Source organism: Schistocerca serialis, chromosome 2 (genome assembly GCF_023864345.2).
Source record: "Schistocerca serialis cubense isolate TAMUIC-IGC-003099 chromosome 2, iqSchSeri2.2, whole genome shotgun sequence".
Lineage (NCBI taxonomy): Eukaryota > Metazoa > Arthropoda > Insecta > Orthoptera > Acrididae > Schistocerca > Schistocerca serialis.
Window position 1 is genome coordinate 607,669,398 of NC_064639.1, and position 25,237 is coordinate 607,694,634.

The 25,237-nt window shown below is 43.3% G+C and overlaps 1 protein-coding gene across 1 annotated transcript in view; it reads right to left on the reverse strand.

The window, feature by feature from the left end:
• Positions 1-25,237, reverse strand: part of LOC126455641 (uncharacterized) — a 116,848-nt gene that overhangs the window by 3,212 nt on the left and 88,399 nt on the right. The gene's annotated exons all lie outside the window — the stretch shown is intronic.

A 25,237-nucleotide genomic window follows, 5' to 3' on the forward strand; every position in this document is an offset into this window, starting at 1 on the left:
CTGAAATCGCTTAAAATCAATGGATAGATCGTCTAGGATCATTAGTATACAGGCTTTGAGAGAGACCTTTGCAGCTGCTGGATCTGTGACAACAGAAACTTCAGCGACAGTATTTCGCACAATTTTAATCTGCGAACGTGAAGCTGTACAAAGTTTCGGACGATTCAGATTCGGTAGTAGCGCTTTAATCGTAGGCCCATAATCCAGAATACAACATCCCTACTCTCTGTTAAAATTGACTGAGACGAAGAAAACAAGACAGTAAACTGTTGTCCGCATCTCGTGGTCGTGCGGTAGCGTTCTCGCTTCCCGCGCCCGGGTTCCCGGGTTCGATTCCCGGCGGGGTCAGGGATTTCTCTGCCTCGTGATGACTGGGTGTTGTGTGATGTCCTTAGGTTAGTTGGGTTTAAGTAGTTCTAAGTTGTAGGGGACTGATGACCATAGATGTTAAGTCACATAGTGCTCAGAGCCATTTGAGCCATTTTTTTGTAAGATGTTCTGTATACAGTTTAATACGGCTCTAGGTTGTGCAGAGAATGTAAGGATGATTTGCGGATGCGCAGAAACTCAGGTATAACTTTGGTGCCACGAGACACTTTCTGAATGAAATCGGGCCAGGGAGGACCTACCTTTCATCAGATGAGTGTAAATTGTTCGTATCGTAATCTGCATGATTCTTGTACTTGTTTCGCAAAATGTTTTTATCATTTTGTTACACTTATGTCCAACAGGAGTAGATTTATTTTAAGTAACTGTGTATTTGCAATTTATGAAGTGTGCATTCTTTGTTGTCTGAACTCCTTGATGTATGGCAAGAAACTTAGTTTTTTAATGTACATATGAAAACAGCAAAATAATATGTTGAAATCCTAAATTACTATAATATGAATATGTTTATGTAAGAATTATGTTTGTTAAAAGCTAGTTTACGCTTAGGGCACTTGTATTTGTAACATGTAAACGCTGTAGGGAAGTCCCTCCGCAAAGAAAGTGGCATGGTGCGATGTAAAAGGTGGCTTTGGCGGTCGAACTGAGCTGCCCCTTTGTGTGAACGGCACGCAGTATGTGGCTAGCCTTAGCACGCTACACCTCGACGGTGCTAAGAGAGGCAACTGGAAGCTGCATTAGAAGGGATTTGCCTCGGATGTGGATCTGGCTATTATTTGATATTCAAGCAATAATTGAATGGCTCTAATATGTTGAAAATCCGACGCCAAGAAGAGATGTTATAGAGAATTCACGCATCAAGAGCCGTGAATACAGTTAGCTGCCATTTCACCTGCCACTAATCTTCGCCACTGCTTTACAGACTTTATTCATTCAGTTATGTAATGAATATAGGCATGAACCAGTTAATTTGTGAGTTGTTTTGATAATAATCACAAAAAATGTCAATTCGTATTCGAAACAATAGCTTCAAACTTGATCACGAACATACGCAGAGTCCTGAATTAAGTGCTATTAAAACAGAGTATCCTGATTTAAATGAACAATTCTGGCATTCATGTATTTAAAAGTGATTTTTTGTATAAAGTAAAAGGAGGAGCAAAAGTTAAAGAAAGAGCAAAATTTGGAAGCTTTGTATATGGACTACTCCATGTGAAATTGTTAAGGTAGGAAGTTGAAGTACAAAAATTTAAAGATCAACCAATAAGAAACTGAAAACCTTAATTATTTAGTGGCTAAAAACCATAAAAGTGAAGTTCAATAGGCTTTTGCTAAAGTATCCTTAGTTTATTATAAAATATTGCCAAGAATACCTGCTTCACAGGTGATTAAAGTACCAGTACATATAAATCTTAAATGTACTGATTTGTGGTAGTACTATTAGAAGTGAAGTTATGCACATGTTCAAATATAGTGTAGTTTTGGTACCTATAATGAATGGTTCTTTTGAAGTTTATTAAGCCCGATGTTGCATTTTATTACCTTGCAAGGTAAGTGAATGATTAGGTTTATGAAATTTTACTTTTTCAATAATCAAATAACCTTGGCTACTGAAACTATACCAGTTTATGGGTCCACATCATATTGTCCTCCTATTAAGAAAAAATGAACTATTAATGTTACTATGGAAAACTGCTATATGTAGAGGAGCTTAACCAGTGTATTTAAGGTGCTATTCATCTTTATTTGCGTTATTCATGTCAGTCAAGATAGAAGCATTTTGATTAAGTAATGCTAATGATTGTGGCCGTCATTAGTATGAGCTCGGTGCAGTTTGCTGCCCGTAATTGACTGGTGTTTGTGTTAATGGTAATTGCTGCTACACAAAGTACAGAATGCACCGTGTCAGTTTGTATATTGTTCGCTGTTCAAAGGGAAGTCAGTAACGAATATCCAATTTTCTCAAATACATATTTCCAAATTAATGTGCCTAATTAGGCGGGCGACCGTTAACTTTTTCACTTACTTTCAATTTCACCACTTCTGTTAACTCCCAAGGTTAAGGCCCGTTTTGTTTTACTGTCGACTTCACAAAATTTTAAATTATAGTTCGATACCCTTTTTCATTAGACACACGTACAGTTGAACTTTGAAATGTTCTCAGTGTGTAACTTTAGCGTATTTCACGGTACGTTAGTATTATAAGCAGCTTTTCCCGTGGCAGAACTAAGGGTTCAGTCATTAGGGGGTTGGGTTGGGTTGGGTTGATATGGGGGGGGGGGGGGGGAGAAGACCAAACTGCGAGGTAATCGGTCTTATCGGATAGGGAAGGATGGGGAAGGAAGTCGGCCGTGCCCTTGCAAAGGAAATCGTCTAAAAATTGAAAACACATTCTAGATGTATTATTGTCCCAGAATTTAGATTAACTGGTTTTCCTGGAAGCTTTGCGTGTGTAACGGCCAATCAATATTTCGACAATCTCTATGGCTTCCACTATTCGTTCGTTATGTCCTCGTATACCAACTCTCTCTCTGTCTTTCAATGCGTAGTATTCGATCATGTGTTTGTGTACTTGTGATCGGACCGCCACTGCGGTTGTTCCGTTCGTCTCAATATACCCTACTGGAGAAAAACAGTACACCTGGAAAGATGATGTAGATATAGATCCGATGACGGCATGTACCACCTGGGGGATAGTAAATATACTGATAATGGTTTCAACATCATCTCGCAATGTAGAGCGCAGAGGTGTAGCTACTGGATCGCCATATGAGTCTACCCTTTAACAGGGCGTGCTCATTGCTAGGAGGCTCGGTGTTGTGCAGACGTGTGTAACACGCAGGCAACTATGCCAAGGAGATGCACTCGTGCTTTCTACAGCCAACTGAGCGGGTTTGAAAGGGGTTTCAGACTGTGGCAGGGTTGTCCTTTCGGAGAACTGCCACACAAGTTGGGCGTACTGTGTCAGTTGTGCTACGATGCTGGTACCAGTTGTCTCTTGAACATTCTCACACCTGTAGACGCGGTTCTGGACGTCCGCGAAGCACAGACGCCAGCTGGGTTCATCGTACTGTACGGGCAGTTGTGGCAGGTCGTACAGCTACCGGAGCAGGGTTTGTGAACCCAGCACGAACTGTTACGAACCGGTTGTTTGCAACGGAACTGCGATCACACCCAACTATAGGCCGTCTTCCACTCACTTCACAGCATCGACCTGACGGCTCCACTAGTACCATCAGAGGAACACCTGGAAGATGGAATGGCGCACCGTAGTCTTCAGCGATGAAAGCAGATTCTGTCTGCAAACAAGTGATGGTCGAGTGCGCTTGCAATGTGGATTTGGTAGCGCTGTCTCGAACAGTGCATTCGTCCAGGACACACTGACTGAAGCACAAGCATATGAAATTTTAATTTAAAAAATGCAGTTAACGTAAATTATGTAATTATCCGTCGGAAACCAAGAAGCAAGAAAGAAGCAAGGTCGTTGCAGGGTTTCAGACCATAGTTTGTGTCTACCTTCAACTGTGTGCCAGCAGTTTTTCAGTACCTCCATGACATTCTTCCACAGGTCAAACAAACGGAGGATCATTTCTGCAGCCATTCTCTATACACATCCGCTATTAGTCATATTTGATACTGGTCTCACACACATGAGCAATTTTCTAGGACACATTGCACCATTCTTTTGTGAGCAATCTGCTTTCTAAACTGATTCTGTTTTGCCAGTAACATGCCTCTGAACAGAAGTCTGCCACTATCATAGTGCGACGATAGTAGTAGCCAAAACATGCTACATGAAGAAAAATATAAAAGGTCACTAAGCGATATAGATGGTATAATTCGTAAAGTTTATTATCCTCACAGACTCTTACCACGACTTGTTTCGTTTTTTAATAAATCCAGTTCATTAATTATCGTACTGCTTACCTGCTCAGTAGTCTTCCTTAGGGTGACTGAATATTTTATCGTACTATGTTTAAAATAATACAGTTTTAGCGCTATGTCTTCACTGCAAACTGTAAACCTGCTAGAAGAGCTCTCACCACGAGTAGATGAATTTCGTTTTGGAGTAATGACATCACTCAATGCTGTAACCACTGCTTTTCTTTTGCTTGAACTTTTATGTGAAGATTTGTTGATACTAATCAAAGCTGTAATTGGTGACCCCTAATTATGTTTCTTTTCCTTTTATCTTTTGTGTGCAGCGGTATTTATCTCCTCTCCCTTTTGTCTTCTTGGCTCTGGTTTCCCCGAGTTCATTTCATCGCTTTTCTTCTTCTTGTACTCCTCTCTCTCCCCCTCTCTCTCTCTCTATCTATCTATCTGTCTCTCTCTCTCTCTCTCTGTATCTCTCTCTCTGTCTCTTTCTCTCTCCCTCTGTCTCTCCTCGGCGTAGTGAAGCAGCTTAAATCGCCTAATAAAGGCAAGGCCTCTGGTTCATATTGCATACCAGTCAGATTCCTCTCAGAATATGCTGATACAGAGCTTCATATCTAACAATAGTATACAACCACTCGCTCGCGGAAAGATTTGTGTACCTGATGACTGGAAAGTTGCACAAATCACACCAATGTCCAAGAAACGAAATAGGAGCAATCGGCTGAGTTACTGACACGTATCATTAACGACGAATTGCAGTAGGATTTTGGAACATATTCTGTGTTCGAACATAACTAATTACCTCGAAAAAAACGATTTATTGGCTAATAGTCAGCACGGATTCAGGAAAAATCTAGCTCCCTATTCTCAGGACGTAATGAGTGCTGTCGGCAGGGATCGTCAAACTGAATCCGTATTTTTATATTTCCAGAAGGCTTTCTATACCGATCCTCACAACCGTCTTGTAATCAAGTTGCGTGCCTATGGATTATCGTCACAGTTGTGAATGGATTCGTGAGTTCCTGTCAGGTAGGTCACAATTCGTAGTAACTGGCAGAAAGTCATCGAGTAAAACACAAGTACATTCTGGCGTTCCCCAAGGAAATGTTATAGACCGTTTTCTGTCCCTGATTAACATAAACGACATGGGAGACAATCTGAGCAGCGCTCTTAGACTGTTTGCAGATGATGCTGTAATTTACCGATTTGTAAGGTCATCAGATTATCACAACCAAATGCAAAATGATTTAGACGAGGTATCTGTATCGTGCAAAAAGTGGAAATCGACTCTATATAATGAAAAGTGTGATGTTATCCACATAAGCATGAAAGGCAATCCGAAAAATTTCGGTTACACGATAAATCACACAAGTCTGAAGGTTGTAAATTTAGCTACATACTTAACGGATTACAATTACAAACAACTTCAATTGCAACAATCACATAGACAATGCTGTTGCTAAAGCAAACCTAAGACTGCGATTTACTGATAGAACACTTAGAAAATACAACAGATCGACTAAAGTGTCTGCGTACACCACGCTTGTCCACCCTCTTCTGGAGTACTGCTGTGTCCTGTGGGATCCGCATCAGATGAGACCAAAAAGGTCAAAGAAGGGCAGCTTGTATTGTGCTTTAGTGAAATAGGGGAGGGCGTGTAACGGACATGATGCATCAGCTTGGGTGGCAGTCATTAACACAAAGGGGGTTTTTTGTTGCTGCAGAATCTTCACATGAAATTTCAGTCACCAACTTTCTCGTCCGATTGAGGGAATATTCTGTTGGCTCTCACTTATATAGCGAAAAATGATCATCATGATAAAATAAGACAAATCAAAGCTCGCATAAAGTGATTTATGTGCTTGTTTTCACGGCGATGTTACAAAGTGGAACCGTAGAGAAATGACTTGGAGGTGATTCGGGAGTTCGATGAACCCTGTGCCACGCACTTCATTGTGAACAGCAGATTAATCATGTAGATTTAGATGACAGTGTTGACGACGTGACGTTAAACTCTGATCTTCTTTCCTCTCACGTCACCTTTAGCTTCTGCTAGAGTCTTGAAAGAAAGGCGCATGACGAAAATTCAATGCTTTTGTAGAACAAAGAAATTAATTATAAGGGTTAGCAATATTAACTTCACGTCATGAATTAATGTCAACAAACACACTCATATTGCGAAGTTACATTGGCAACTACAATAAAAAGAAAACCACAGAAGGTTTGGTTTTGTGTCCTTTGCTTTTTCACCTCTGAAGGAGATGGTGGCTGTAGGAGAGCGCCATTAGACAGTTGGGTGCTTATTTGATTTTCTATAATTTTTCATTCCATATGGCTGGAGAGTTCAGAGGAAGATCTTGTTCGTTGAGTTTCCTTCGTTCCAAATCCCGGCATTTGCCTTACGGCTGAGAGAAAAACCTCTCGATCGAAAAAGCCGTAGCTGGGATTGGTAGCCTGTTGTTCGGCTTATATATCTTATATTGCTTCAGGGGTCTTGATAATTTGTGATCTTGGAATTTTTTTGATGAAGATTTCAATCTAATTCCTTAAAAGGTGAAAAAACTTGAAAAACTAGTCGATGTAGGGAATATTCTCTTCTTCTGTAGGAGTTGATTTCAGTAATTTTGCTCAATAAATTGTTTTTTTTTTATCGCGTTGCTACATTACGCCAAATCCCTGTAGGTGTTCTTGGTCTCATGACAGTTTCATTGATTTCTTCAATTCCCAGAAGATTCTACTAAAGTGAATTCCATTCTGCGTCGAAAATGATGTGGGGAGGAATGCATATTTGAATTTATGAAAATTAAATGTTCTAAGATCATGTTGCCAGAGTGATTTTGTAAGTCCGTTGTTACGTAGTACATTGAGCCCAAGTGTAGTGATTTGCTCTTTTATTCTGTCTAGCATGTTCTTGGTTTTAAGTGTTTCCTGAAGGGAGTGTTTTAGGAAGTCATAGTGTAGGTCTCTGGCTATTCGAAGCATCGTTCCCTAAGCAGAGATTTTTTTTTGTTTTTTTTTTTTTTTTTTGTTTGATGACATAATCCATGCTTGAGATCCACAGTCGAGAATAGAACGGACAAATATTTTGTATGTGAGAAGGGCAACTGATTGCTCCACTCCACATGTTCGGTATTCCATGAGACGTACTAACTTAAGTCCAATTTAAGGTTGTTTAGTCATTTATGCCGTGTTTTTCTGCCATTTTAGGAGTTCATCTAGATACATTCTAAGATATTTAACGTTTGGTTGTGGAGTGGATTTCTTGTCTCCAAAGTCGAATGTTGAGTTTCTGATGATCTTGTTATTGTCGATTAATAATATTTCTGTGTTTGAGCAGGATAAGTTGCATTGCGGTTGGATTAGGTCGAATTCTCCATTTACTGAGACAGGTTTCAAGTTTGCTGATGTAACTGTTGACTTGCTCAATGATTGCATTGCAGATGGGTGCATGACACCATTAACAGGTGTCACCCTCGTACACAGCTATGTCTTCATTCCAGCACCTGGATCTTGGAATGCCAGCTGTATATATCGTATACAACAATTAGGAAATGGTGGAAACTTAGGGGACTCCCGCTTTGCGTGTGAGGTAGGACGGTTTTTGATCCCCAACTCGTACTTTCTTATTTCCAGTGAGGTTTTCTATTAATTGTAGTATTCCGGATTGGTAGTTACATGTTATCATTTTGTGAAGAAGTCCTGCATGCCATACAGTATCAAAGGCGCGTTCTATGTCCAGAAAGAGGGCATCAGACGCGTCTTAAGTTGCAGGCTTCTTCTACATTCCTAGTCTTAATAGCGGATTATCAGTGCTGTGACTGTTTCTGAAACCATCTTGTTCATGTGGAATAATGCTGTTCTCTTCTGCAAACTGTTGTAATCTGTTATTAATTATTACTTCAAAGATTTTGCTAAATACTGGAAGAAATATAATTGGTCTGTATGAATTATGGTTGTTTTTGTGTTTCCCACGTTTCGGAATCATTCAAATACGCACGTGTTTCCATTTGGGTGGTATAGTTTTTGGAGTTAGGGCTGCATTCAATAAAGATTTCAGTGTTTGAGGAACTCCCTTTGCTAGAAGTACTACTAGATGAAATCGTTTGATGGTGTCACTTTCGGTAATTTTTTTGCCGATTAGTATGGCAGAGGCTATCTCACACACTATTATTTCTTTCAAGCTAGTAATAATTTCCACGCAATTGTCATCTTTTGAATGATGTATATTTTTTCTAGTACATCGCGGAACATTTCAGCCTCCTTCCTTTCGTTCGTCATGTGGTCATCGGTTTGTAAAGCCTGTCCTTCGGTGAGGATTTTACCCTTGATTCCTTGAATTTATTTCAAAAGAAATACGTGGGTAACTTCCTTGTGATTCAGGTTCCCATCTGTTTGCTCTGAGTTGGCGAATCTCTGATCTAGCTTGATCGTTAAGAAGGTCCCATTTCTTTTTTGTCCTTTCATTAGATTGTTTGTTTTATCTATAAATTCTTTTCCTTTGATTAGGTTACGAAGATGTATAGGAAACCTGTCCTTATGATCTGTGATCGTTTTCTTTCGTAAATTGTTAGTGACAGAAGATTGTATCGTTTGGACGACTAGCTGGTTATAGTTGTCAAGGTTTTCTGTAGTGTTAACGGCTGTCGTGTTCGGCTATTTGTGTGAAACTTCTGTTCTGATGTTTTCTATATCAAGCATTTGGTGTCGCCGAAAGTTTTCTTGTAGCACTTGTCGTTTTTACGTGCGTAATAGTCGTTGTTTTCATGATGATGTGGAGATAGTCACTGGAAATGTTATCACGTATTTCCAATCCACTGCAGTGACTGGCAATCTGTGGTGTGCAAATAATGTGATAAACTCTAGTGGTTCCAGTGTGAGTGATGAAAGTAGATGACCATTTTCTAGGTGGATCAGAATATCGTTTAGAGATCCACTGAGGATATCGCCGTTTTTGTTGTTGGTTTATGTCACCAAAAACGGTGTATCTGGCGTTAAGGTCCCCTGTGATGATTGCTGACCCAAGAAAAGAGGTGTCACGAAAGTGATCTATTGCAAAATAGTCAGTGAGAAGTGCATATACAGTTTCGAAGGAGACCGGTTTCATGTATTTTCCTATTATTTTTAGGACAATTGCTTGGTGGATGTTCAGTTTTTCCAGTAAATCAAGTCTTATAGTGGCCAGTTGTTTTGTATGTAAGAAGGCGACTTCTCCATGTGAACATCTTGCTCTGCCAGTTTTGGATTTGTCTAACCTGTGGCATACATAATCGAAAACTCTTATGTCTTTGCCGGAACATTTCGTTTCGGCAATCCCAATAATTGTAACGTTTTGTCCTCGAACTCATTTTTTTAGGAGCACTTTTCCAGCACACAAACTACACTCCTGGAAATTGAAATAAGAACACCGTGAATTCATTGTCCCAGGAAGGGGAAACTTTATTGACACATTCCTGGGGTCAGATACATCACATGATCACACTGACAGAACCACAGGCACATAGACACAGGCAACAGAGCATGCACAATGTCGGCACTAGTACAGTGTATATCCACCTTTCGCAGCAATGCAGGCTGCTATTCTCCCATGGAGACGATCGTAGAGATGCTGGATGTAGTCCTGTGGAACGGCTTGCCATGCCATTTCCACCTGGCGCCTCAGTTGGACCAGCGTTCGTGCTGGACGTGCAGACCGCGTGAGACGACGCTTCATCCAGTCCCAAACATGCTCAATGGGGGACAGATCCGGAGATCTTGCTGGCCAGGGTAGTTGACTTACACCTTCTAGAGCACGTTGGGTGGCACGGGATACATGCGGACGTGCATTGTCCTGTTGGAACAGCAAGTTCCCTTGCCGGTCTAGGAATGGTAGAACGATGGGTTCGATGACGGTTTGGATGTACCGTGCACTATTCAGTGTCCCCTCGACGATCAACAGTGGTGTACGGCCAGTGTAGGAGATCGCTCCCCACACCATGATGCCGGGTGTTGGCCCTGTGTGCCTCGGTCGTATGCTGTCCTGATTGTGGCGCTCACCTGCACGGCGCCAAACACGCATACGACCATCATTGGCACCAAGGCAGAAGCGACTCTCATCGCTGAAGACGACACGTCTCCATTCGTCCCTCCATTCACGCCTGTCGCGACACCACTGGAGGCGGGCTGCACGATGTTGGGGCGTGAGCGGAAGACGGCCTAACGGTGTGCGGGACCGTAGCCCAGCTTCATGGAGACGGTTGCGAATGGTCCTCGCCGATACCCCAGGAGCAACAGTGTCCCTAATTTGATGGGAAGTGGCGGTGCGGTCCCCTATGGCACTGCGTAGGATCCAACGGTCTTGGCGTGCATCCGTGCGTCGCTGCGGTCCGGTCCCAGGTCGACGGGCACGTGCACCTTCCGCCGACCACTGGCGACAACATCGATGTACTGTGGAGACCTCACACCCCACGTGTTGAGCAATTCGGCGGTACGTCCACCCGGTCTCCCGCATGCCCACTATTCGCCCTCGCTCAAAGTCCGTCAGCTGCACATACGGTTCACGTCCACGCTGTCGCGGCATGCTACCAGTGTTAAAGACTGCGATGGAGTTCCGTATGGCACGGCAAACTGGCTGACACTGACGGCGGCGGTGCACAAATGCTGCGCAGCTAGCGCCATTCGACGGCCAACACCGCGGTTCCTGGTGTGTCCGCTGTGCCGTGCGTGTGATCATTGCTTGTACAGCCCTCTCGCAGTGTCCGGAGCAAGTATGGTGGGTCTGACACACCGGTGTCAATGTGTTCTTTTTTCCATTTCCAGGAGTGTATTTGCGTTGGAAAAGCATATAGTTGAAGTGTCTTTTCTAGAGGTAAATGTGAACAGATCACCAAACCCGTAGAGCGTAGCAAGAGGTTTGAATTGGGGAGTTGAGTCTGGCCGTTTGCCGATATAGACGTGTAGGCTGTTATTTTAATAGCCCGCTGGAGAAACTTTCTGAAAACAATTTTTATCGTTTCAGTAGTGAGGGGTCTACGTTCCGGAAAAATGTTGAATACCACAGTGGTGAACACATGCAAAAATTATCATCTTGTGAGTATTCCTGCACAAGGTAAGTGGGTTCGTCAATGCAGTCGATCTTCCCAGTTCTGTCGCCACAGATTGATTGTTTCAGCCTTTATGAGCAGCTTCGATCGGTAGCGAGGTGAGTACCATTGCAGTTGCTGCATTTAGGTGTTTCTTTTTCTGAATCTAGAAAATCAGGTGATGTCCACTACGTTTCTCACATTTGGGTTCTCTAGGACAGCTATCGGAGGTGTGCTGAAAACTGTTGCATTTTTTGCATTGTGTGGATTGCGGAGGTAGTGGGCTTGCTATGATTTCCTTGTGACCAGAGATGATACGTATTTTTTTGATGGGTCGTTTTGTGAGTCGCGTATGGATGCGCGTTGCTTTTTTGAATTGGCATCTGCATCTTTAGTTCTCCTCGACTACCTCATTCGTCATGATCGACATTAGCGAAGGCAACAGTTAGGAAGAGTCTATGTGGTTTACAATGAGGTTGTGGTTTACTATGTGCGTTTATTATCTCCGTAATAGCTAAAGAAACTGCATAAAGGTGGGAATTAGAGGAGATGGGACCTGGATAAACTGACAAAACCAGAGCTTGTACAGAGTTTCAGGGAGAGCATAAGGGAACAATTGACAGCAATGGGGAAAGAAATACAGCAGAAGAAGAATGGGTAGCTCTGAGGGATGAAGTAGTGAAGGCAGCAGAGGAGCAAGTAGGTAAAAAGACGAGGGCTAGTAGAAAACCATGGCTAATAGAAGAAATATTGAATTTAATCGATGAAAGGAAAAATGTAAAAATGCAGTAAATGAAGCAGGCAAAAAGGAATACAAACGTCTCAAAAATGAGATCGACAGGAAGTGCAAAATGGCTAAGCAGGGATGGCTAGAGGACAAATGTAAGGATGTGGAGGCTTATCTCACTAGGGGTAAGATAGATACTGACTACAGGAAAATTAAAGAGACCTTTGGAGAAAAGAGAACCACTTGTATGAATATCAAGAGCTCAGATGGAAACCCAGTTCTAAACAAAGAAGCGAAAGCAGAAAGGTGGAAGGAGTATATAAATGGTCTATACATGGGAGACGTATTAGAGTACAATATTCTGGAAATGGAAGAGAATGTAGATGAAGATGAAATGGGAGATACAATACTGCGTGAAGAGTTTGACAGAGCACTGAAAGATCTGAGTCCAAACAATGCCCCGGGAGTAGACATCATTCCATTAGAACTACTGACGGACTTGGGAGAGCCAGTCCTGACAAAACTCTACCATCTAGTGAGCAAGATCAATGAGACAGGCGAAATACCCTCAGACTTCAAGAAGAATATAATAATTCCAATCCCAAAGAAATCAGGTGCTGACAGATGTGAAAATTACCGAACTATCAATTTAATAAGTCACAGCTGCAAAATACTAACACGAATTCTTTAGAGACGAATGGAAAAACTGATAGAAGCCGACTTCGGGGAAGATCAGTTTGGATTCCGTAGAAATATTGGAACACATGAGGCAATACTGACCTTACAACTTATCTTCGAAGAAAGATTAAGGAAAGGCAAACCTACGTTTCTAGCATTTGTAGACTTAGAGAAACCTTTTGACAATGTTTACTGGAATACTCTCTTTCAAATTCTAAAGGTGGCAGGAGTAAAATACAGGGAGTAAAAGGCTATTTACAACTTGTACAGAAAGCAGATGGCAGTTATAAGAGTCGAGGGACATGAGAGGGAACCAGTGATTGGGAAGGGAGTGACACAGGGTTGTAGCCTCTCCCCGATGTTATTCAATCTGTATGTTGAGCAAGCAGTAAAGGAAACAAAAGAAAAATTCGGAGTAGGTATTAAAATCCATGGAGAAGATATAAAAACTTTGGGCTTCGCCGATGACATTGTAATTCTGTCAGAGACAGCAAAGGACTTGGAAGAGCAGTTGAACGGAATGGACAGTGTCTTGAAAGGAGGATATAAGATGAACATCAACAAAAGAAAAAGGAGGATAATGGAATGTAGTCGAATTAATTAAGGTGACGCTGAGGGAATTAGATTAGGAAATGAGACACTTAAAGTAGTAAAGGAGTTTTGCTATTTGGGGAGCAAAATAACTGAGGATGGTCGAAGTAGAGAGGATATAAAATGTAAACTGGCAATGGCAAAGGAAGCGTTTTTGAAGAAGAGAAATTTGTTAACATCGAGTTTAGATTTAAGTGTCAGGAAGTCTGTCAGGAAGTCGTTTCTGAAAGTATTTGTATGGAAGTGAAACATGGACGATAAATAGTTTGGACAAGAAGAGAATAGAAGCTTTTCAAATGTGGTGCTACAGAAGAATGCTGTAGATTGGATGGGTAGATCACATAACTAATGAGGAGGTATTGAATAGAATTGGGGAGAAGAGGAGTTTGTGGCACAACTTGACGAGAAGAAGGGACCGGTTGGTAGGACATGTTCTGAGGTATCAAGGGATCACCAATTTAGTATTGGAGGGCAGCGTGTGGGGAAAAATCGTAGAGGGAGACCAAGAGATGAATACACTAAGCAGATTCAGAAGGATGTAGGTTGCAGTAGGCACTGGGGAACTTGCACAGGATAGAGCAGCATGGAGAGCTGCATCAAACCAGTCTCAGGACTGAAGACCACAACAAAAACAATAGCTTCCGGTCTGTAAGTGGCGGCAACAGGTTTTTTTGAGTTTGGCTTCAAAGTTAGTTTGGTAAGTGGTGAATTTGACACTGTTCCTTTTGAAGTTTATGTCAATCACAAATTGTGCAAGGCTGCATTGTTTTTGTGCTGTACGAAAAGACTTAGCGGTTTCCTTGGGGTCCAGATTTTCAATGATTATAATTCTAGAATGAGATTTTCACTCTGCAGCGGAGTGTGCGCTGATATGAAACTTCCTGGCAGATTAAAACTGTGTGCCGACTGGAAACATCCCCCAGGCTGTGGCTAAGCCATGTCTCCGCAATATCCTTTCTTTCAGGAGTGCTAGTTCTGCAAGGTTCGCAGGAGAGCTTCTGTAAAGTTTGGAAGGTAGGAGACGAGGTACTGGCAGAAGTAAAGCTGTGAGTACCGGGCGTTAGTCGTGCTTCGGTAGCTCAGTTGGTCAGTCGGCTCTCAGCCGTGGCAGCGTGCGGACGGCCCCGCGCGCCGGCCAGTGCTCCGCTGCAGGCTTTGTTTACTTCCGCGTCGTAGCTTTCAGGCTTGCGTCCGTCCACTGTGAACAACATGTCGAGCGCTTACCGCCGTGCGACCCTTAAAGTTTCCTTCCCAGCTGAACATGCGCGACCTCGTGCACATGAAGTTGAAACGTTCATACGTGAAGAAGTTCGTTTAGATCCTAACCACGTTATCGGAATCCATTTTTCGATCACGAGTAGTATCGTTCATATTAAAATGACAAACACTGAGGTGTGTGAAGATGTTATTCGCCGCCATGCCAATGGACTTAAGTTCAAATACTCTGATGGTCACGTCGGAGCTGTAACACTTGAACTCGCAGAGTACGGTCAACGCACGATTAGGGTGTTTGAACTACCTTTTGAAGTGCCGAAGGACGAAGTTGTCTCTGCGTTACAACCATACGGTAACGTCATCGGTTACGTAGAGGAAAAATGGCAAACCTTCACGACCTACCATGTCCTTAATGGTGTGCGTCAGGTCAAAATTGAACTGAAAAAACATATTCCATCATACCTGACCATTGGCGGGGTGCGAGCCATTGTCATGTACGACGGCCAACCCCGAACATGTGCGGGTTGTGGACAAGAAGGCCACGTCAGATCCGCCTGCATGCGACGCCGCCTGATCCAGACGCCGGTCGGCGAGGAAGCGTCCCCAGCGGTGATGACTCAGATCCCTGTCACATACGCCAAGGTTGCCCAGGAAGGTAGCACGTCTACACAGAGTCTTCCTGCTCCGTTGACGTCGTCTGATCAGGTAGATGCAACCGCTCCTGAGATTCCTTCTGAGGTGCCCCAGACGCCAGATCCTAACCTGCCGAATCATCGCAGCACTGTGACTGAAAATGCTACTGAGATGGACGTTGATCCGGGAGTGGTACCTACTTCTGCTTTCCTTCAGACTGGTCCGGAGTCAGACGAAAGCCACCCGCCATCGGACTCTGAACGACTTGTTCGAAAACAAGGGTCGACACGAAAGAGAAAGAAACGTAGCCGTACACCCCCTGATGAATCCATTCTACGGATGGATACCGGGGATGCAGACCCGAAGATGGACGACAAACCGATCTTTGATGACCGAAAGGCTGCTGCGACAGACCCGCCACAGGCGACCACTGGCAACGAACACCCCTCCTTACTGACGCCGTCGCCCCCACAGGTCGACGTTGAAGAGAGCCTATCCGATGAGACGAAAACTACGTCTCCTCTCCGCGTGGATGATGTGCACAGCCGATGCCCTACCGCAGTGTCAATCTCCTGGGCAGACGACGTGGAGATCGAAGGGACTGGGGTGGACGCTGCTGATGATGGGGCACCCCCATCGGTTGCGCCCGCGCCCGCAAACTCTCCACAATAGCAGCCTCTTCAGCGGACCGGCAAGATCGACGACCTCTCGCTCCTGAAGAAGAAGCCCCGCCTGTGCCTGTGGGACTCCAACACCAGCATTATCGTGTCGCAACGATTAACCTCGCGACCATTCGTGCGCCCCACAAACTAGCGCTGCTCCGCGATATGATTTATGATGCGGACATAGATATTGCGCTTTTTCAGGAAGTGCATGTCGCCGATTTTTCACCACCACATGGCTTCACGGTGCATCTTTCCCCCGCTTCGGACACCGGTAGTGGTGTTGCCATCATCTTACGCGAAGGTATTCCTGCCGAAGATGTCCTATACCTCCCCAGCGGCAGAGGTATGGCCCTTACTCTCTTTGGTGTACGCATCATCAATATTTCTGCGCCGTCGGGCTCCAGCTACCGTCGTGAACGCAATGCCTTCTTCGCGAATGAAATCACACCCCTTTTTATGGGACCACACGATGACTGGATCATGGGTGGAGACTTCAACTGCACCCAGCGACCTCAGGATCAATTGCCGCGTCACTCACCATGCGCAGCTCTGGAAACAGTCGTCACGCGGCTACAATTTGTCGACACGTGGAGACATGTTCACGGTGATCTTTTGGGCTTTACGTACCACACTGCGCACTCCTCTAGCCGACTGGATCGCATCTACATCTCGCGATCCCTAATTCAACACACTCGACAGGCTGAAATCTGGCCTGTTGCTTTCTCAGACCATGAGGCCTACTTCTGTGATGTTGTTCTCACAAGACAGGCAGTATGGCGCGGACGTGGTTTATGGAAACTGAACACGGCACTTCTTAATTCACCTGACTGTCGACTTCTAATAGAAGACACTTGGATCACATGTAATAGACGCCGACCCACGTATCCGTCTACCATATCCTGGTGGATCCAGTGTGCAAAACCTGCTCTTCGAAAAACTTTAATCCGGTATGGCAAAGATGTTATCGCCTGGAGGAAGAGCACTATGGACTTTTACTACAGGATCCTACGAGAATGCTCCACGATGCCAGCCTCCCCTGAGCGCCATACAAGGATGAACCAAGCTAAGGCCCAAATCTCCAATCTCATGCGACGGCATTTGGAAGGGGCGATAGTACGATCTCGTACTGCTGATCGCATGCCACATGAACATCCGTCGATGTACCATATCATCCAAGAACGACAAAATCGACGCCGAAAATTGATTCACGTCCTAACGGATCAAGAAGGGCGTCGCTACGTAACCCAATCTGCCATAGGGAATGTGCTTCACGCCCACTACCGGCAGCTCTACGCCGCAGTTCCACATTCCCCAGAGTTGATCGAGGAAGTCTCACAGCTCAACTTCGGTGGTATCCCAGGAGATGCGGCGATTGAATTGATGTCGGAGGTGACTGATGAGGAAGTCCGCGATGCGATCCGGGCAGGAACCATCAATCGCTCCCCGGGCCCCGACGGTCTTCCCCTCGAATTTTATCGCACCTTCCGTGGTTTGTTAGAGTCCACCTTTACCTCCATCTGTCGGGAACTGATGTCTCCGGAAGTACCTGTGCCGGACGCTTTCATGGAAGGAATTATTATTCCTGTACATAAACCGCACGGTGGCAACAATATCAGTGATTATCGGCCCCTCACCCTCCTTAACAGTGATATGAAAATCTTCACTCGCCTTTTGGCAGCGCGACTGAAAAACGTTGCCCGATATGTTGTGTCGCCAGACCAAGCATCTTTGGGAGGCGACAACAATATTCGCACGGCTTTATGCCGCTACAGGGATATGATCGCCGTTACCCAGGCACAACGCCTCTCTGGGGCACTTGCGTCTTTGGACTTTAGTCAAGCTTTTGATAGGGTTGACCATTCGTTCCTTACGGCCGTTCTCCACCATATGGGTTTCCCGGTCGCCGTTATCACGGTAGTGATGCGCCTTCTGCGGGGTGCCTCATCCAGGATAATGTACAATGGCAGACTCACTCCACCGATAATAATAGGTCGATCCGTACGTCAAGGTTGCCCTCTATCAGCAATTTTGTACGCCTTTTCCTTGGAATCCTTGCTATGTGGACTAAGACAACGTTTGATAGGGTTGTCCATAGATCGCTACCGATTCTGTTGCACGGCCTATGCTGACGATGTCGTCATCTGTTTACGTAATGCCGACGAAGTTCGAGCTGTTTTGACGTGGGTAGCGACTTATGGTGAGGCATCGGGTAGCTCTTTAAACGTACGGAAGTCACAAGTTATGTTCATTGGCACGGGACTTCCAGTGGAGTGCGTTACACCTCTCACCACCGTTGATACCATTCGTTGTTTGGGAATAGATTTTTCATCTGACCTCCGGCGTTCAGCCACCATCAACTGCCGACGCCTCCTACTAATGATCAGAGCAGGTCTTATGGACCATCGCCTTCGATCCCTAGATATTCTCCAACGAGCTCGATATGTCAATACATATATCGCATCCCGAGTTCCCCATGTAGCGCAAGTTCTACCTTTCCCGCTTACTGTGGCACGTCGCATGTTGGCAGCGATGGCATCTTTGCTCTGGGATGTTGTTCAAAGTTAACTATGCGACCCTTACTCTTCCCCGTGAACGAGGTGGGATAGGTCTGTTTCACGTGCCGGATAGAGCTCGCGCCCTATTTGTCAGCTCCCAGATGACGGTATGGACCCGTTGCCCAACGAGCCTCACTGGTCTCCTCCTGTCGGCATACTCGCCGGTCTCACTGTCAGCCCCAGTGATGATCTCGGATGTTCCGGCCCAGTTCCATTATATACGGTACTTCTTTCTGGAACTCAGTTATCTACGCCTCACCTTACCAAGACAGCTTTTACTCAAGACAAAGGCAGTATACAATGTCCTCCAATTAGGTCGTCCACCTAACCCGATTGAACGAAAGTTCCCACAGGTTGACTGGCGTCTTGTATGGCGCGCGGTGTTCGCCTGTTACCTTGACACGAATGTTCAATCTGTCTGGTACATAACTGTCAATGGTAAGCAAATCAACCAATTTCGCCTTCATCGTATCCACCTCGCCCAATCACCTCTATGCTCCACGTGTGGAGTGCCAGACAATGATGAACATCGGTTTGTTTGCGGACCGGCGGCGGAGGTTTGGCACTTGGTTCGACATATTGTGGCTTTTCTAACGCGGGACATTCCGGATCGGATTACTCCCCTTTCGTTATTATTTCCGGAACGTGACTATTTTCCTCGGACAAAGACCAATGCTGTGAATTGGATTCGCGGACATGCCATTCACTACTTATTTGGACAAACTGTAGACTCTGTACTCGATTTTTGGACATACCTCAATGACCGTCATTATGTCGTTGTCCGTCACCCAAAATACAGACAATTTTTCTCGAACTTCCTTGGGAGTGCTTTCCACGAGCCGCCTCGCAGCTGGAATGTGTTAAGCCAAGAGAGGAGAAGGTTTCCTGTTTGAACCAATGAACATTTCTGAACAATTGAACGGAACACATCAATTTCGAGAAGACGTGACTCAACATATTACCAGCGGGGCGCAGAAGGCCTCTGATCAATTACACACAAAAAAAAAAAAAAAAAAAAAAAAAAAAAAAAAAAAAAAAAAATTAAAATAAAATTCAGAAAAAGGAAGATTTTGTTTTGTTTGTAAGGATAGCCCTAACCTTGATTTCCCATATTTCCCCTGGTATATAGGCAGCTCTCTGGGGTAGGTTTAGTCAGGAGCCAACGCCTGAAGTGGCCCAGATTTTTTTTTTTTTTTTTTTTTTTGTTTTGTTATAGGATGAAAAGTGGCGGTGGCACTTGTTTCTTTTAGTTCCATTTTATTAAGAAAAAAAAAACAAGAAAAAAAATAAAAAAAATATAAAAAAATGCAAAAAAAGAAAGAAAAAATAAGCGGTTCTAAAAATAAAAAAATAAAAAAAAAGTTGGTAGAGCACTTGCCCGCGTAAGGCAAAGGTCCCGAGTTCGAGTCTCGGTCGGGCACACAGTTTTAATCTGCCAGGAAGTTTTATTATAATTCTAGGTTGAGTGTTCAAATAAAGTTTTAAAGGGTTCTTACCGGATTCTGTGGACGCAGCGGAGTTACATTTCGAGTTACGTTTTGAAAACTTTCGTCGTTGTGTATCTTAAGAAATTCCGTTTCATAAGGAGAAGCGTTGGTTTGACAACGAATGTTTGGCTGTGGGTCGGACTGAAATTGTTGAGGTTGCTGAGATTGCTCCCTAAATCTCCGTCCTTAAGTTAGGCTGTCCAGATTACTAAGCCTAACTATTTTTCAAGCAGCGGCGACGCCGACGATGTATATTGAACAGAATGTGTCGACCCTTCTGGACGCCGTGCGCCAAATATTACAATCAATGCAGTATAATACACCTGCGTGCGCTAGGTGCTCTGTGAAGGAACAGTGTAATTGTTCTTTGCTAAGCTATTCCCTTAGAGGTAAAAAAAAAGAAGGTAGATGGCGCTATAGACTTACGCTGTAGGTTGCTTTGAAGCCAGACTGGGCGGGGCATGCCGCCATCTTAAATAGCTCAAAACATTAGCAGACTACTGTTTGCGATTGCTTCTTGCTCATTATTTCTATCGTGTGCACGCGACATCTGTCTCTAATACTAAAAATTACGGTGCTTACGTGAACAATATCGTGTAAGGACGGCAATTTCAAGCGTTTTTCTGTTACTGAATGCGTATTTGCTCTAGTAATACGACACATTTGGCCTCGTTAATGTAACTTGTTTTTATTGTTATACCAAGTAACTAAGAAGAGAAGGATGTGATATGAAAAGGATGCTTTCGAAATGGATTTTATTCGACTTGTACTTTATTCATAACGATAGCAAATGAAGCTGGAACTAAATAACCAAAGCTTGTTTGATTACTGGCACTGCTTCTTGTTCGTCACATTTTCAGCTTTCAACTCGTACGCACAACGTTTTTAATGCTCACGTTTGCAACAATCTTACCTACGTTTTCTTTATTAGCTCATAAACGTGTACAGCGAGGGAAGAAACAAGGTGTGCTTTCGCATCTTGTGAATGCCAATAAGGTGAACAATTATTAAAATGTCAAAGAAACAGAACTGCGTAGAAAGTATATCTCCATACATCTCTTGTTTTATTATACTGTCAGTGCATTAGTCTCATTGTAGTTTCTTACACTTTGAAATCTTATCTTTGACTTGTCATTCAGTGTGTAGGCTCAAATGGCTATGAGCACTGCGGGACTTAACATCTGCGGTCAACAGTCCCCTAGAAATTAGGACTACTTAAACCTAACTAACCTAAGGACATCACACACATCCTTGCCCGAGGTAGAATTCGAACCTACGACCGTAGCGGTCACGCGGTTCCAGACTGAAGCACCTAGAACTGCACAGTCACACCGGCCGGCATTCAGTGTGTAGCCAATGATAGCAATTTACAGGGTAAAAGAAAGATATAATACTTTAAACATCTTCCATCATTGTCGAATGCTACAAACGTGGTTAAGGGAATGGTCTCAAAACCCAAGACCCCATGAAACTGATATTTTGCTTCAATACTATTAGTACGTAAGTGTTTTTTTTAGTAATGATAGTCTAAATTGTATAAGATGTAGGCCTATTGTTCCTGATCTATATTAACGACATAGGAGACGATCTGAGTAGCCGTCTTAGGTTGTTTGCTGATGATGCTGTCATTTACCGTCTTGTAAAGTCATCAGATGACCAAAACGACTTGCAAAATCATTTAGATAAGATATCTGTTTGGTGCGAAAAGTGGCAATTGACCCTGAATAAGGAAAAGTGTGAAGTTATTCGCATGAGTACTAAAAGAAATCAGCTAAATTTCGATTACGCGATAAGTCACACAAATCTGAAGGCTGTAAATTCAACTAAATACTTAGGGATCAAGATTAGAAATAACCTAAATTGGAACGATCACATAGATAATGTTGTGGGTAGAGCAAACCAAACACTGCGATTCATTGGCAGAACACTTAGAAGGTGCAACGGGTCTACTAAAGAGACTGCTTATACCACGCTTGTCCGCCCTATTCTGGAGTACTGCTGTGCGGTGTGGGATCAGCATCATGTGGGACTGACGGATGACATCGAAAAAGTACAAAGAAGGGCAGCTCGTTTCGCATTATGGCGAAATAGGGGAGAGAGTGTCACAGACATATGTGGAGTGGCAATCATCAAAACGCGTTTTTCGTTGCGACGGGAACTTCTCATGAAATTTCAATCACCAGTTTTCTCTTCCGATTTCGAAAACATTCTGTTGGCACCCACCAACATAGGGAGAAATGATCATCACGATAAAATAAGAGAAATTAGGGCTCGCACAGAAAAATTTAATGCTCGTTTTTCCCGTGTGCCGTTCGAGAGTGGAACGATAGAGAGACAGCTTGAATGTGGTTCATTGAACCCTCTGCCAGGCACTTTATTGTGAATAGCAGAATAATCACGTAGATGCAGATGTAGGCCTACCTTTCCAAGAGTAACCTATTTCCTCCATTTCCCGGAGTATTTCCCGCCAGTAGTTCTGGCAGTTTGTCAGGAGTACCTAACGTAGCACAATTGGAATGTGAGTCTACTATGATCATTTGATTGATCTTACTTTTGATTTCGTTTTGTCGTTTTCAAAGTCCGACTATATACGCCCATACAATGATTTGTGTTATATCAGTAGTTAGTTAGTTTCATGTTCCAAGTATAATTTGCACTGCAACTCCTAAAGATGTGGAACAATCCATCATACATTAGCATCTTTTTTGTTAATATGCCTCCATGCTCATGATTTAATAGTTTTTTCGTTTTTTAATTAAAGATAAACTGATGGTAATCATTAATTCCTACCCATCACCATTTACACATTACAGTAACAGACAATCTTCTGGGGAATGGAGCGAGTTATCAAAGAGAAATGTTTTCAATTTAGTTTCAGACTTTACTTTGCTGTCTGTCAGTCATTTTATATCAATGGGTAAGTGATCAAAATTTTTGGTTGCGGCTTTGTGAGCCCCTGTTTGTGCTACATTTTTTCTTCTCGTATTGTAATTATTTACTTGACTGTTCGTGTAGAAATACAGTAGAAGAAGAATGGGCAGCTCTGAGGGATGAAGTAGTGAAGGCAGCAGAGAGTAAAGTAGGTAAAAAGACGAGGGCTAGTAGAAATCCTTGGGTAACAGAAGAAATATTGAATTTAATTGATGAAAGGAGAAAATATAAAAATGCAGTAAATGAAGCAGGCAAAAAGGAATACAAACGTCTCAAAAATGAGATCGACAGGAAGTGCAAAATGGCTAAGCAGGGATGGCTAGAGGACAAATGTAAGGATGTTGAGGCTTATCTCACTACGGGTAAGATAGATACTGACCACAGGAAAATTAAAGAGACCTATGGAGAAAAGAGAACCACTTGTATGAATATCAAGAGCTCAGATGGAAACCCAGTTCTAAACAAAGAAGCGAAAGCAGAAAGGTGGAAGGAGTATATAGATGGTCTACACAAGGGCGACGTATTAGAGGACAATATTCTGGAAATGGAAGAGAATTTAGATGACGACGAAATGGGAGATACAATACTGCGTGAAGAGTTTGACAGAGCACTGAAAGACCTGAGTCGAAACAAGGCCTCGAGAGTAGACAACATTCCATTAGAACTACTGACGGCCTTGGGAGAGCCAGTCCTGACAAAACTCTACCATCTGGTGAGCAAGATCAATGAGACAGGCGAAATACCCTCAGACTTCAAGAAGAATATAATAATTCCAATCCCAAAGAAAGCAGGTGCTGACAGATGTGAAAATTACCGAACTATCAGTTTAATAAGCCACAGCTGCAAAATAGTAACGCGAATTCTTTACAGACGAATGGAGAAACTGATAGAAGCCGACCTCGGGGAAGATCAGTTTGGATTCCGTAGAAATATTGGAACACGTGAGGCAATACTGATCTCACAACTTATCTTAGAAGAAAGATTAAGGAAAGGCAAACCTACGTTTCTAGCATTTGTAGACTTAGAGAAAGCTTTTGACAATGTTTACGTGAATACTCTCTTTCAAATTCTAAAGGTGGCAGGAGTAAAATACAGGGAGCGAAAGGCTATTTGCAATTTGTACAGAAAGCAGATGGCAGTTATAAGAGTCGAGGGACATGAGAGGGAACCAGTGGTTGGGAAGGGAGTGAGACAGGGTTGTAGCCTCTCCCCGATGTTATTCAATCTGTATGTTGAGCAAGCAGTAAAGGAAACAAAAGAAAAATTCGGAGTAGGTATTAAAATCCATGGAGAAGAAATAAAAACTTTGAGCTTCGCCGATGACATTGTAATTCTGTCAGAGACAGCAAAGGACTTGGAAGAGCAGTTGAACGAAATGGACAGTGTCTTGAAAGGAGGATATAAGATGAACATCAACAAAAGAAAAAGGAGGATAATGGAATGTAGTCGAATTAAGTCAGGTGATGCTGAGGGAATTAGATTAGGAAATGAGACACTTAAAGTAGTAAAGGAGTTTTGCTATTTGGGGAGCAAAATAACTGAGGATGGCCGAAGTAGAGAGGATATAAAATGTAGACTGGCAATGGCAAGAAAAGCGTTTCTGAAGAAGAAAAATTTGTTAACATCGAGTATAGATTTAAGTGTCAGGAAGTCGTTTCTGAAAGTATTTGTATGGAAGTGAAACATGGACGATAAATAGTTTAGACAAGAAGAGAATAGAAGCTTTCGAAATGTGGTGCTACAGAAGAATGTTGAAGATTAGATGGGTAGATCAAATAACTAATGAGGAGGTATTGAATAGAATTGGGGAGAAGAGGAGTTTGTGGCACAACTTGACAAGAAGAAGGGACCGGTTGGTAGGACATGTTCTGAGGCATCAAGGGATCACAAATTTAGGATTGGAGGGCAGTGCGGAGGGTAAAAATCATAGAGGGAGACCATGAGATGAATACACTAAGCAGATTCCCGGCCGCGGTGGTCTTGCGGTTAAGGCGCTCAGTCCGGAACCGCGCGACTGCTACGGTCGCAGGTTCGAATCCTGCCTCGGGCATGGATGTGTGTGATGTCCTTAGGTTAGTTAGGTTTAAGTAGTTCTAAGTTCTAGGGGACTGATGACCACAGATGTTAAGTCCCATAGTGCTCAGAGCCATTTGAACCATTTTCTCTCTCTTACTACAAGCAAACTATTAGACCTACAGAAAAAATTGTAGGAATTTTACTGTAGTTACATTTCTTACAGGGCTACGTTTCCGCTAGAGGCCATTGTTTTCGAATTATTGAAGAAAAACGCGCAAAAGTGATCTTCAAACGCATTTTTCTTCAACAACTTGGGAAACTGGGGTCTGCGTCAAAAACATATTCTAGTACAGAATGTAAGTACATTATATTTCCTACATTATATTTCCAATTCATTTTTTTTTTCATTTGGACT